We start from the raw sequence: 15,137 nt of genomic DNA, 5'->3' as shown, positions 1-15,137 counted from the left end.
TGTAGAAATATTAAGTAGAATTTTTGTACTTTCAAGACATGGATGATTAATAAATTGTTATTATTGATAGCTATACTAGTTTTATAAATGATTATTATAACCTCCAAAGGATCTGGCACCAACTCATATTTGTCTGTTCCCCATTGAGTAAGTATAGTTCAATAGATTGTTATTCTTGTTTGCTCTTTTCCAACAAAGAAATCACAGTGTACAGTTGCCAAATGAATAGACTGGAATAATGTCATGATACAAATAGAGCAAAGGATGCCACCCAGGCCTTCTGTGCCCATAGGGTTCTTGGATGCAAGCAAAAACTAACTTAAGCAATAGGCAATTTACCAACATGATATAGGGTAGTGGAAAGGAGACTGACAGGGTACCAGAGGCCAAGGCACCAGGTTTGGGAATGGATTGAAAGAACCAAGGGAGCTCTGAGGGCCAAGATGCTGGGAACAATACTCAGCAATCATTTCATGGTAGAAAATCCCAGAGAGCATTTCGGCCATTGCTGCAATGGGTCACCTGCAACCATCTCTGATACCTGTGTGTCCCACTGCTTGAGCTCAAGTCAGACAGCTGCCATGTGGCTGTACCAGGGAAAGGGAGAGAAGAGATCCAGAAAATTCACTTTGATGGTGGAGGGTAGGGGGTTGATGGGGGACAGTCACCATTTCTACCAGGGCTATGAACAAAGGGAGAAGATATTCCTTCCCAGCAATTTAAGATGGTATCATGAAGGTACTAACTGCTGGGAAGATGAAAATTAAAAAGACAAAGTTCCACCACACACATCTAGATCCCAAACCAGTCCTTTTCCATCATCTGAAGGGATGGGAAGTTTATTCAAAGAAAATATTAGAGCAGTGGTTCTCAACTTTGGCTTATGGAAGAATCATCTGGGGAGCTTTTATGAATCCTAATGCTCGGGTCGAAACCCAAACCAATTAAATAAGAATTTTAGGGGTGGGACCCAGGCATCAGTACCTTGTAAAGCTCCCCAGAGTTCACATGCAGCCAAGGTTGAGAACAGTGGTATTACTAGACAGCCCAATACACAAAACAGACAAAGCAGCCCTGCTCCAGTTGGGCGGGGAGATTGGCAATGCTCCCCTCCTGCTGGTCCCTGAGGCACCTCTGAGGAAACCTTTTATACTAGCACTTAAGATGGGTTGTAGTTGTACACTGTTGACTCCTTTATTTTCCCACACCCAGATCCACTCTGTCAGTTTGGCTCAAGCTTCAAAAGATAATCAGAATCCGACCACATCCCCCGCTGCCACTCTGGCCCGAGCCAGCATCCTCTCTGGCTTGGATGCCATGATAGCTTCCTAATGGGTCTCCCTGCTTCTAACCTGGCACCCTTGCCCCCCAGAGTCTGCTCTCAACACAGCAGTATGGGTGATTCATGTCTAAGATAAACTAGAGTGTGGCCCTCCTCTGCCCAAAACCTGAGATGGCTTGCATTTTGTTCATAGTAAAGGCAAAACACTCCGAGCCTCTACACCAGGGGTCAACAAATTTTTTTAGTAAATACTTCAGACTGTGTAGGCCATATGGTCTCTGTCACAGCTACTCAACTCTGGCCATGTTAGCCAGAAAGCACCCATAGATGATGTGTAAATGAGTAAGCGTGGCTGTGTGCCAATAAGACTTGTACAAAAACAAGCAGAGGGGCTAGGTTTGTCCATAGGCCGGTATTTGCCAACCCCTGCTGTATAAATCACACCCCTTGATGCAGTTTCGGCCTGATATCTTCCTGTCCACCTCTTGGCTCTCTCCTTTCCAGTCACATTGGCTCCTTGAAGCCACTGGAATGTTTTAGGCACTCCCCTGTCTTAGGGAGAGGATTCTATGTTCTTCTGCTCTCAAAGATTTTCCTTTGGCTACCCCTCACCTCGTTCAAGGCTTTGTTCAGATCTTACCTTCTCAATTAGGCCCATCGGGACACCTTATTTAACAGGGCACCTGCCTCCCCACCTCCAGCCCCATGGCACCCTAGATTACCCTTACTCTTTCCCTTCTCTGATTTTCTTTCTTTCCATAGCACCTGTCACTCTTAAGCGCACTTTAGAATTTACTTATTAAGCCGTTTACTGTCTATCCAGAATGTAAACCGCACAAGCACAGAGTATCTGTCAGGGTTCAGTCAGAGCAACAGAACCACTGTGAGAAACAGAGAATGGGAATTATTGTCAGGATTGGCTGGTAGGCAGTTGTGGGAGCAGGTGGGGCAGTTGTGCAGGCTTCTGCATCTGGTTGGAGCCCGAAGACACCACAAGTCAATGATTCAGGAAGGAAACCTGGATGCAAATGAGAACAGGGACAACATGGAATTCACAAAGACAAATACAGACAAAGTGGAACATAACACCTGTCACTCACTGACTCCAAACTCAGTGCTGTGGGCATCTGCAGAAGTGGGCCCTTTGCCACTGAGCAACACCACTCTGGACTTCAGGACACAAAGAAACAGGAAGAGGAGACCCAGCAGGATCCTAAGGTCACCCAATACTGCACAAGGAAGGTGACGCAGCACGTCATCTCCAAAGTACGGGAGCTACAGCGGTGCCTGGCCCCGCACTGACAATCAGGGTCTAGTGGCTGCAGCTTTCCTCATGGTGTTCAGACCTTTTGCAGATTTCTCTTATGGTCATCCCTAACCCAGACAGAACCTTATAGACAGAAAATTCTGGGGAAGGTGCTTCCAGCTTAGATACGTTGGCACATTATAAAGCCACCACAAGCAGGAATAATATTGTCTGTTTGCTTTATTGATGAATCAGAATTCCTAGAACCCCAAACAGTGCCTGGCACATCGTAGGTGCTTTAAAAAATAGTTGGTGAATGAATGACGGATATGTTGATGGATATTTGATTCATGCCAGCTCCTGTACTAACACGTAAGTTCATGAGAGCAGAGGGCATGTGTTTTATGTCCGCCATTGTATCATCAGCACCCAACACACATTCAGTCTCTATGCAGGCTCTCATTTCAAGAAACACTTCCCAGTAGCCAAAAATAAAGACACCTGATGGTATCTCCGCAAGAATGCCAAAAGGTATCCAACACAGACCCAAGGCAACGTTTCCTAAAATCCTTTCTCCAAACTCCAAAGCCACTCCGAGACTTTTGCATCCCTCCCTCAGCTCCCAACCCCCACCAAAAATCGCTCCCTCGCCCACTCTTCACCACGCCCACTTCACCTTACTACGTTGATTCTTCTCTCCCTTACCTTTCTATGTAAATCTCCTTATCCTACACCTCACCCACCACCAAGCACCCTGACACACATCAGAAGACCACAATAATCTGGCAGATTCAATCTCCCTTAGATTATATGTGTGTGAGTGTACATGTAGGTCTGTATACATCTTCTATTATGTAATTTTAATACATTTATTATATACTATTTATATATTGAATTTCTCTTCTCCCTCCTACTAAATGAATAAACAAACTCTTTATGGACAATAGGACTGGGAATACATGACAAATTAAGTCCTTTGGATACTAATGTGATAGAATAAAACCAGGTGATATTTCAAAGGTAGATGATGATAGATAAAGTGACACATAAATGGATGAAAATAGTCTGTGAACTCAAGTCATAATAATGTTAAAAATAGAAGAAATCAGGATTATTGAGAAAATTACACAGATGGTAACAGATATGAATTTGTCATTTAAAATATTTTTTTTTAAATTTTTTTTTCAACGTTTATTTATTTTTGGGACAGAGAGAGACAGAGCATGAACGGGCGAGGGGCAGAGAGAGAGGGAGACACAGAATCGGAAACAGGCTCCAGGCTCTGAGCCATCAGCCCAGAGCCCGACGTGGGGCTCGAACTCACGGACTGCAAGATCGTGACCTGGCTGAAGTCGGACGCTTAACCGACTGCGCCACCCAGGCGCCCCTAAAATATTTTTAAAAGATGATTTTGTTTGATGTCTTTGTGCTTATGTTATCTATTAAACAATAGTAATAGAGTCAAAATTATTGGCTTCATAAAGGCACTGACAGTAAAGAAATAGATGATATAAAATACTTTTTGGCTTTGAAATGCCATATATATTATATATATATATATTATATATATATATATATATAAAATATATATATATATATATATAATATATATATATGTGTGTGTGTGTGTGTGTGTTTATATTCAGGAAGAGTCTAAAATTTACCCTGATAATTCACAAAGTGGAAAATTCACAGGCGAAAATAATCCAGCCTTAGCCTTATTCAAACAGAGAATTAAACGTTCTCTGGATATAATAGACAATAGAGGACAAAGAACAGGGCTGTACATCTCTGGCACATTTTGAGCAGGGCACAGAAATTCCCAGGAAATCCCCAACCCACTGCCACGGTTATTCTGAGGCAAGGTCAAATTCAGGAGGGAGGTAAATCATTCACTCTTAATACCTCCTGAAGCTTTTTGCCTAGAACAAAGATAAAGACTCTCCCTAGACTTCACCCCCAAATCAGGGAACAACCTCATATTATCTAAAAGATGATCCAATGTGGGACGCCTGGGTGGCTCAGTTGGTTAAGTGTCCAACTTCAACTGAGGTCATGATCTCGCGGTTCACAAGCGACGGCTTGGAGCCTGGAGCCTGCTTCGGATTCTGTGTCTCCCTCTCTCCCTGCCCCTCCCATTCTCACTCACTTTCTCCCTCTCTCAAAAATAAATAGAGATTAAAAACATTTTTAAATAAAAAAATAAAAGATGATCCAATATGTGTGAATAATAATAAAGCCAAGGGTAAAAATCCATCAGCCCCTGAGGTTTGAGGTCAATTGATTCTGGAATCAGTCATCTCCAGAATAAACTTCCCTGTCTTCCCTGGGACAGACTATGCAAATGGTCCTCACTAGCTTTCCCTTACTCTAGAGTGGCTAGAATCAGACAACTTTGGTGTTGTTTAAAACACAAGTCACTACCAACTGTTTCACAAAGTCCCCACAGTCTCAAAGCGGACAGTTTCTACCTGAGAAAACAGCACTGTTCAGCAATGAGAGAGCTTCAGTTACAGACACCTGTAAAAGCCAACTTTGTGACTCATTGTTAAGTAGTCATCTCAAAAGAATCATCGTTATGAATTGATTTGCAATCAATTCCCTATAAATGAAAGCCCCGAGTAACTCAATTCAACGAATCATGTGAATCCAGAGAACAATGTGAAAAATTAAGAGTGAATCACACTAATACAGACAGAGGTGAGGGGACAATGTGGTATGATTGAGTCAGATTTCACGGCTAAAATCTGAGAGATTTCAGATCTCTCAGATCTCTCTTCCTAAACAGTGAGAAACCAGGGAAGACCCATTATGCTCCCATTATTGACATGGGAAGACAGCTTTTATTTTTCATTTATTTATTTTTTTTAAATTTAATGTTCAGTTATTTTTGAGAGAGAGACAGAGAGCAAGCAGGGGCGGGACAGAGAAAGAGGGAGACGCAGAACCAGAAGCAGGATCCAGACTCTGAGCTGTCAGCCCAGAGCCCCACACGGGACTGGAACCCATGATGATCCAAACTGAAGCTGGCCGTTTAACCACCTGAGCCACCCAGGCGCCCCTGGAGGGCAGCTTTTAAATGGCAAGAGGTATCTGTCTGCTCTCAGAGTGCTTAACACTTCCTAAATGCATGACCTAAGTTATTCACTCAGAAAATCTGATGAAGCCCCTTCATGCTTATCATCATCATCATCATCATCATCATCATCACCATCATCACTTGACAGTAATGAACTGGACTTCCACTTTGAAATAACAAAAAAATTTTTTTTTCTTAGGCATAAAAGGAACAGAAAGTTCCATTATATACCCTCCTGAATTTTCTGCTTTCCCCAGGGGAGAGAGGAAATGACTCAGCTTCCTCTAAGTACTGGCCATCTCCATTTCTCCAACTTATTTTTACATACATGGTAAAAATCCTATACTCATTCAGCAAATATTCATAGAGCACGTACTATGTGTCAAGTACTTTGGACAAACATACATAACCTATCCTGCCAAATTTATTATTAAGTGTATCTTTTTCAAATTGTGTTACTGACATTTTTCTTTGGTTTAGAACCACATATGCAACAATTCTTCAAATGTAATTTAGGGATATCCGTGCTCAGAGCAAACGGTTTTATACAATAATTTTCCCACCACTGAATTTTGTATCTTTTTAGGTCAGCTAGAGTTCACCTCTGAGTCATTTTTTTAGGGAACTTCCTTTGGCAGCTACTTAGCTTACCTTTTCAGAAATGGAATAATATATGCAAGAATAAAATTCTTGTACCATTCCTGTACCAAATCTTTGCCCATATATCCCTGTAATCTATAATCTATGCTCTTCTAAGTTTTAATACTATAGAGAGTGTATCAGAGGGAAACAGTATTTTACCCCTTTGCAGGCCACCTGATTTTCTCCCCAGATGCATTGGAAGCATTTAAAATTTTTAAAAATTACCAGGATGTGTTAAGGAACAGACTGATGCTGCCTTAGTCCTCACGATACACATACACAGGTCTCACATAGAGCAGGCAAATTTTCCTCCATTATATATCTGAATGTCACTCTCATCCTTTTGCCCTGATATCCTTTTTGGAAACCTCAATTCTCTCTGTTTAATCGCTATGTTCTGATCCCCAGCTACCCATTTATCATTATTTTAAACTCTTTTTCCTTTTTCTCTCCCTCTTGAAGAGTGGCTTCTCCATTGTTCTTTCCGTCATTGGCTCTTCTGGTTATTTCCTACTTATTCAGCCCAGAGGAAGGGACAGCTTTACTCTGGCCTAGCGTTTCCCCCACAAACTGAAACGATGGGTTTACTTATTTCTCCCGACGGCCCTTGCGATTCTTCTGTCAGATTATGATGCAGAGGGCTGCTTGATGTCAATGTCTATTTCCTATTCAGCCTCAAGTGAACGGTACACAGTGGGAGCCAAAGGCATTCCCAGCAGAGAAATGTCTCTGCGCAGCTTCTTCCCAGCACTGGTGAAGTTGGAAAGCCTCCAGCATTCTGCTTCTGGCTTGCTGTTTGCCAGGCCTCCGTGCCAGGTAACAGCTGTGCCACTGCCCACTCCCTCCTTGGTCCTTCTGCCAGCCAAATCGGGCACAGGCCACCCTGCTGGATGCATTTCCTGTGGCTGCTGTGTGAAACCAGCTGCCTCCCACTGCTGTTAATTCTAGTTTTCTGCGCTGTCAGAGTGGAATAGAAACCCAAAAGTGTGTTCTAAGTGACCCCAGGACCAACCCTGCACATTTCCAGCCTGTACTCAGTAGAATGAGAATGTTCAGTTCAACCAAGGTCTCCTCCGTGACTGCATCTGAGGGTAACTCCCCCTGTCACACTGTCCTGCTCAGAATAATTATGGCACCCATAAACCCTAGAGATCGTCTTTGCCACTAACGGATGCTGAACTGAGCCACAAAACAAAAGCCACCATGTGCATTTTAAATCCTGTATCCGGTCCGTCAATACACCACATATGATCACCTAGAAACCGTAACTCGGACCATTACTTTGCAATAGTTTTGGTTCTCCTCTTGATACATTCGAGAACGCATGACAAAAAGCTGGATAGTTCTCTCCTCTCTTTCCTTACCAAAACTATCTTCTTACTCTTCTCCAAATCCTAAACCTAACCGAGGGCTCCTAGGGCAGTAATCCACAGCCCCCAGGCTGCTGTGAGAGAAACACAGATGCACAGACTATTTTGCCTTGTGCACACACACACACACACACACACACAATCCTTGTTAATAACATTCTCACTTCAGAGTTTACAAAGTGCTTGCACTTTGCTACTTCCCTTGCTCTTCGTAAGATCTATGTAAGAGAGAAAACATGAATACCTCTGTCTCAGGGATCACAGGACTGTGCCCAGCAGCCTTTACAGCTCTACCCCACCAACACCACTGCCCTGAGCATCCTCTTGTAAGTTCCCATTACTCAAGTCTCCCCAGACTCTGGCAATCTCTCCAGTCTGCCTCCCAAACTTGCTTGCTCAGTCTTACGGGGTCTCTGCTGCTGATCCTTCCCTTTGGGTCCATGAAATAGGAGTGGGCATTTCAGACATCCCCTTGCTCCCTGCCCTGCCCTCCCATAGCCTGGAGCCCTGGTTCCACTCACACTTTGTTCCGTGTGCTATGGAACTCCCTCAGCTATGAGCGAGCCCCGTTCATTCCCACACCGAGGCTGGAAACTCAGTCTGGGCTGAGCCCTGATCTCCTCAGTTACCTAGAGAAAGACAAATAGACATGTGTAAATTAGGCCCCAGAGGAGGCTTAATATACAGTGAATACGTGATCTGCCAGGCCAGGCAGCCCAAGCTAGAAATGCGATCAAATCATCCACTAGGAGTATGACCCTGGACAAGTGTCTTAACCTTTTAAAGTCTCTATTTCCAAACGATTAAAAAGATATGATGATAATACATCTTCCTACCAAAGACTTTTTGCAAATATCAAATGAGATGGGTATGAGTTAAGTGCCCAGCATAATGCTTGGGCCCTGGTAAGCTGTCATAAATATTAACTGTCATTATTACTATTATTATTAATGAGGTTAAAAATGAGTAATGGCAGACCTAGAAATTGAATCCTTCTCTATCTCTTCATTTCATTTTTAATAGCACATAATTATAGAAAATTAGTACATGATGGTAGCCAGAAATGGTCACTTAATTGCTTTTGACTAAATGTGGAGAGGCTTGATTACTTTAAGAGCTTACTAGAGGTCAGAAAAATATTACTTGCCCTAGATAAATATTACTTAGCAGTTTCTATTATTTCATTAGACTTCTCTGACAGAGAGCTCTAAAGAAAATATCACTACTGGCAGGTGAGTTGAAACACATTTTCTTGGTCCTTGTTGTAAGCAAATGTATGTTATTAAATCCAATGGCTTTCCCCGGGGACTCTTGATAGCCCACTGCTAAAGGATTCTGGGTGGAATTACTCTCTCTTAAAGGTAAGCTCTGGAATTAATGCACAGAGTCATCTGTGCAATTAACACATGTAATCTTGCAGTAACTTTCTTGGAAGCTAAACATGACCTAAGGAGGCAGTAGTATTTTTTTTTTAATTTTTTTTTCAACGTTTATTTATTTTTGGGACAGAGAGAGACAGAGCATGAATGGGGAAGGGGCAGAGAGAGAGGGAGACACAGAATCGGAAACAGGCTCCAGGCTCTGAGCCATCAGCCCAGAGCCCGACGCGGGGCTCGAACTCACGGACCGCGAGATCGTGACCTGGCTGAAGTCGGACGCTTAACCGACTGCGCCACCCAGGCGGCAGTAGTATTTTTGATGGCCCTTGACATAAGGGCGGCTTCAGAATCTTTCCTACAGTAATAATATCCATTACAGTGCATGGTCCAGAGATAGGCTTTCAAAGCAACCACAATACATGTGTCAAGGTCCGTCAGGTAATAAATTATGTGTGTTCCGGTGGAACCATATTAGCACTCCCAGTTTTTCTCAAAAGCGGTTCTATAGTAGGTTTTTAATTTTATTTGATGGACAAATTGGCCAAAGTGTTTAACGTGAGCCACAATCTTTATGGATTTTGACAGATTATCTTTTGATGGTTTGTAGCAAATCCTGCTGCAGGAGAGGCGATGTGTTCTTGTTCAGATGGTACACTGATCTCACATTTTGCAAGCTTTTAAGGCATGCTTCCAGATTTCCTGGCAAGGAGAAAAACTCTGGGACAGCTAGAGGTCTAAATGGATCCAGATAATCTCTCTATAAAACGCTTAGTTATGGTTCCTCAGGGTTCACCAGCACAGTGGCTTGCGCTCCGTTGTCCCAAGGTTCAGCTGGGTGTGATTTTACTCTGACAATGACCCCGAAAAGATGTAAAACCCATGGCAAATTAAACATCAGGCAAGCAAACCTAATCTAGATGAGAGAATAACTACTCTGGGCCAGGGATGGTGATAGACATTTCACATTCATGAGCTCATTTGATGCTCATTTCAATGCTGTCATGTAGGTGCTATTATTAAGCCCATTTAAAGATGAGGAAACTGGGGCATCTGGGTGGCTCAGTTGGTTGGGAGTCCGACTTTGGCTGAGGTCATGATCTCCTGGTCCATGGGTTCCAGTCTCGTGTCGGGCTCTGAGCTGTCAGCATGGATTCTGTGTCTCCCTCTTTCTCTGCCTCTCTCTCTCTCTCTCAAAAATAAATAAAACATTAAAAAATTCAAAGATGAGGAAATTAAAACTCAAAAGGATTAAGTCACTTGCTCAAGACCAAACAGCTGGGTGGCTCATACAGTTAAGCATTTGACTTTGACTCAGGTCATGACCTTATGGTTCATGAGTTTGACCCTGCATCTGGCTCTATCTGGCTCTATCTGGCTCTCTAAGGACAGCTCAGAGCCTGGACCCTGCCTCAGATTCTGTATCTCCCTCTCTCTCTCTGCCCCTCCTCTGCTCACACTTTGTCTCTCTCTCTCTCTCTCTCTCTCTCTCTCTCTCAAAAATAAATAAACATTAAGATTTTTTTTAAAGACCAAACTGAAAACAAGATGAGGAGAACTCAGCCAGATGACCTGATTCTAGAACCCCAGCTGTTTGTTAACCAGGGTCCAGTCAGACTTGCCCTTTTTTTCTGATTCTAGAATATTCCAAAAAAAAAAAAAATCCCACACTAGAGTCTTTGCCAACTTAGTGCCTCAGCTGTGAGCACTCTTCTCACTGATGACTTCTTGCTGTGTCATTCACAGCTCAGAGTAAATGTTCCGTACTTGGAGAGGGCTTCTCAGTCACATAACATGCTCCATCGTCTCAAGCAAGGGACAGAAAAGTGGCAGTAGTTATCCATCATTTCCCGTCCATCACTGGCTGAGGGCTGCCCCTAGGGGCTCTTCTGGCCTGCTCTGTCCATAGACAGAAGCTGTGACCTGCACACAGAAATGATGAGCGCTGAAGAGCCGGCTTTCAAGATGCGATGGCTTAGAGGTTCACTAATATCTTCAAGAACCAGATAATTTCCTTCTCTACATTCAGCTACCCTGAATGTCAGGTTTCCTCTCGGGAGTATTTCTTTCATGGCCATAGGCCACCTGCCAAGAACAACTGTCTGCTTACTTCCTCATTCATATCTACTAAGACTGACAGACCATCTTTTCCCATTAAGAGTAGAAAACTTCCCAGACATTTCCAGAAAACTCGCCTGCACATCTCACTGCCTCAAACTCAACTGTGTGCCCATTCCTGAACAGATCTCTAGTGACATGAAAATATTATGTGCTGATGGACTTCGGCCCAGATTCTTAGACCAATCACTGGTAACGGGATGACGTTACTATGACTGGGTGGTATTAATCCGGGCCAACCACTGAAGCTGGTCTATTCAGCCTTTCCTGAGATACATGGACACTTGGGAAATGGTTTGTTCAGGAAGGAACGAGGAGAAAATGGATGGGAATAGGCTATCAAGTATCGACTGCAGTTAATAACCTTGTGGCTATTTTAAGACTTTCCTAAGTCTTTGGTATTCTTATTTGTGTAGGCAAACAACTACAACTTCTAAGTACCCCCCAACCCACCCCAGTCAATATCACATGTCCTGGTCTCATTTATGTCATAGCACTTATCACCATCTAATATGTACTTGCTTGGTTGTTTATTCACTTAGTCTGTTTTCTCCACCAGGAAACAAGCTCCAGGAGAATAAGCATCATGTCTGTCTCATATACTGCTATAGCCCTCACCCATAAAAAAAAAATGCCTGGAGTACAGGAGATGCCAAATAATAAATAATAAATGCTTGCTAAATGAATGCCTGAACTAATAAATAAATGAATCAATAAATAATGGCTCTTACTCCACAAAGCAGGATAGTGGGAGAGAAGTACTTTGAGGGCCCTGATGGGGAGTCCCTTAATCCATGGCAGTGCTAGGAGGAAGCAAGAGACTGCAAAAGGGCCAAGGGAATAGAACTCCTGCTTTCCAGGTCTGCTGGGTCCCACACTGAGCTTTGGGCAAGGTACAACCAGTCTGTCTCAGCTCTGTAGATTTCCCTGGTGGAGAGCAGCTAGAACTAGGAGGAGGCAAGGTAGGGGTGATGTCCCCTTGTTTAGAAGAAGAGGTGGCTATTTTGAGAGACAGAACAGCCAAGGCAGAGGAACAATCCTGGGCCAGTAGAAAGCCATGTCCTAAAGTGGCACAGAGAAGCCCTACGCACATACCCAAAGCCCAGCGGTGTGTGTTCTCAGACCACTTGGCCTCCTAAACATACTAGAGTTCATCTAGACCTAGAAGATATGCCACAGAAATGCAAACAAACAAGACAGACCTCACTGGCCTGGAAAAATTGACCATTGTGGAGATAGTGAAGATCTAACATATTAACTACATCCAGCATACTAACGGTTTTGGACATACCAGCCACTCTGAACAGAACAATCATGCCCAAAATATGGATCCGCTGAGGTTTGTGAGCTGGCGGATGCCCTGACCGCTCTGTACTTACCGGTGCCTTGGACAACAGCAGCAGTCTCCAAATCTCTATCAGAGGTGGAATCCGGGTTACAAGCAAGGGCTGGAGGAACTGTCACGAAATGGAGGAGACACACCATTGTTACACAGATGATACGTGATTTGACCAGTCTAGAATTATAATGACCAGTCTAGAATTCTGACTCCTCTACACTCATGTCAAGCTTTAGTAAATGCATACGTCCTGCTCACTGTTATTGCTCTGGATACAATGCTTTACTTGTGGAAACTCTTGGTTTGCCAAAACCAAGAGCCATTGCTGGCCCCTTGCACTCAACTCTAGCCCCAGCATTTTCTGGGACTTTGCTTTCTAGATTTAGATGTAAAAGCATTGGTGTCACAGGGAGAGGGGGAACAGAGAATTCTCTGCCTCAGAAAACAGTACCTGTGCAACAGAAGACCTGCACAGAATACTGGTTAGTACAATGCTTGCACTCAAGGAGACAGATGAGTGGCTGATATGGAGCTTCTCTTCTCAGCTTTCTGGGCATGTGCAGTCCATTTCTGTTGGCACAGCTCGGATGGACCATCTATTGCATTTTTTAAACTAATCCATTATCTTTGCAGTTTGCTGAAATTTCTCCAAGATTATGCTAACAGGTTGAATTATGGCCCCAGCTTTTAATGCTAATTTTCCCTTTGCTTCAGAGGGATGATAGAGGACCACCAGCCCGGGCTATGTGGAAATCTATTAGCCTTCCCAAATGGAACTCTTTGATGTAAGCACATGCATTTTAAAATGTCACGTCCTTCTGTGTCTCCCTCTCTCTCTGCCCCTTCCCTCACTCACTCTGTCTCTCTCTCTCTCAAAAATAAATAAACATTAAAAAAATCTTTTTAAATAAAATATCCATGTCTTTTCATTTTCAGAGGTACACTCTCAATATCAATCTTCAAAGAAATGGCCCTTGTCCTTTTCTTTTTAATATGTCCTATAGTAGGGTGTCTTTCTCCTGATCCTAAGTTTTGTTTTGTTTTGCTTTGCTTGTTTGTTCTGTTTTGAGAGAGAGAAATGTGGGAGGAGAAGCAGAGAGAGAGGAAGAGAGAGAATCCCAAGCAGGCTACACACTCAACACGGAGCCTGGCGAGGGGCTCAATTTCATAACCTTAACATTATGACCCGAACCAAAATCAAGAGTCAACGCTCAACCAGCTGAGCCACCCAGGTGCCCCCTGAGCCTCATTTTTTTATTGTTAATTGAGGTATAACTTAAATACCATAATTATACTCAGCTTAACAGTTGGGCTCAGTAAGTTTTACCCAGATGTATAACCACCACCTAGATCGAGATATGGAACACTCTCATCACTGGAAAAGACTTTTACATCGCCCTGATACCATCCACATCTTCAGAGGTAACCATTAATTCAACTTCTAGCACCAAAGATGAATGTTGATCCAAACGCATGTCCTAAACTTTTTTTAGGGGCAAGTTGCTTCAGACTTCAGGGCACTACACTTTGTCCCCACCTTGATTTCTTGTCATAAAAAATGGAAAGAGAAGGATCAATGGTGACAAAAGGAAAGTGAGACAGAGAAACTTGAGATTCTAGCTATGGTAGTCATCAGGTCATGGTTCCGAATGTGAACCGTTTTGTCCTTCAAGGAATTTGGCAACGTCTGCAGACATTTTTGGTTATCACAGTCAGGGGTGATGAAGTGCTATTAGCATCTAATGGGTGGAGACCAGAATGCTGCTAAACAACCCATGTTACGCAGAACAGCCCCCCACAGCAAAGAATTACCTGGTTCCAAGTGTAAACGGGGCAAGGTTGGGAAATCCTTATTGAGAATATGGCTGCCTTTACATGGGGGTTGACTTAATAGCTCTTCCTATCACCCTTGAGGCTCTTTATTTTGTTCCGATGTAAAAACTTGGGTGTAGTCCAAAAATAATAATCTCAAGTCATCTCCATCAATGATAGCAGAAATTTCATGCAGAGTTTGACTCTGTCTTTCCTTTAGTCTCCTCCTCCGCTGCCCATTTCAGTCTTCTCTGTGCATCTTTTCAAGGCACTGTACTAGAAACTGGCAGAAAAGGTGTCAGACATAGCTAGCCTGCTGCCACAATTACCAGAAGTCTCTATTTATAACGTGTATATTAAAAATGCAATCAACATCAACATTATTACTTTAAGTGAAATGCTTTTGTGACTATGAAATAGGGAGCAATTTTACCTGCCGGGAATTCCAGGAGAGTAGATGAAATGGAACAAATTGTTTCCTGGACTGTCAACCTTAGCTTTTTCTAAGGAAAGGCTGTTAGCAAGGTCCTCTTTTAACAGTGTGTTATTGATCAGTTTCCCAGGGAAATTTGCTAGCTCTGCAATGTAGGTCAGAATTGCAATTTATAAGTGACCACTGATGCTTTTTGCCTCTAAAATAGCAAATGCTGCAATCAAGGGCAATGCATTCTAATTTCCCCTCCTGGATTTTAAAAGCATCTCTTGAGCCTCATTTTCATTAAGATATAAATTGTGCAAGTGTGTGAGAAACACAATTAGAAAGAAAAGGCCAATGACAGTTTTATTTCCATTGCATTTCATCAGACAGTAAGAATTTTACAGGAAAATACCCACATTCTCTCCCCACTCCTACCCTCAATAGCAAATTCTTGA

The 15,137-nt window shown here is 43.0% G+C and overlaps 1 long non-coding RNA gene across 2 annotated transcripts in view; it reads right to left on the bottom strand.

Moving 5' to 3' along the window:
* Positions 1-977: 977 nt before the first annotated feature.
* Positions 978-15,137, bottom strand: part of LOC121033601 (uncharacterized) — a 62,531-nt gene continuing 48,371 nt past the window's right edge. Inside the window, exons 2-4 of one of the 2 annotated variants that reach the window (XR_005792020.1) lie at positions 14,265-14,547; positions 12,493-12,570; positions 978-2,300 (exon numbers count right to left, since the gene is read on the bottom strand). This is a non-coding gene — a long non-coding RNA (uncharacterized LOC121033601). Of the gene's footprint in view, positions 2,301-10,290; positions 10,919-12,492; positions 12,571-14,264; positions 14,548-15,137 lie in introns of those variants that run through there. The other variant, XR_005792019.1, reaches the window with a different exon arrangement.

This window comes from Herpailurus yagouaroundi, unplaced genomic scaffold (genome assembly GCF_014898765.1).
Source record: "Herpailurus yagouaroundi ecotype Mexico unplaced genomic scaffold, PumYag 159, whole genome shotgun sequence".
In the NCBI taxonomy this organism is placed as follows: domain Eukaryota; kingdom Metazoa; phylum Chordata; class Mammalia; order Carnivora; family Felidae; genus Herpailurus; species Herpailurus yagouaroundi.
Note: the sequence above shows the minus strand (reverse complement) of the source record. Positions and strands in the feature narration are given on the sequence as shown.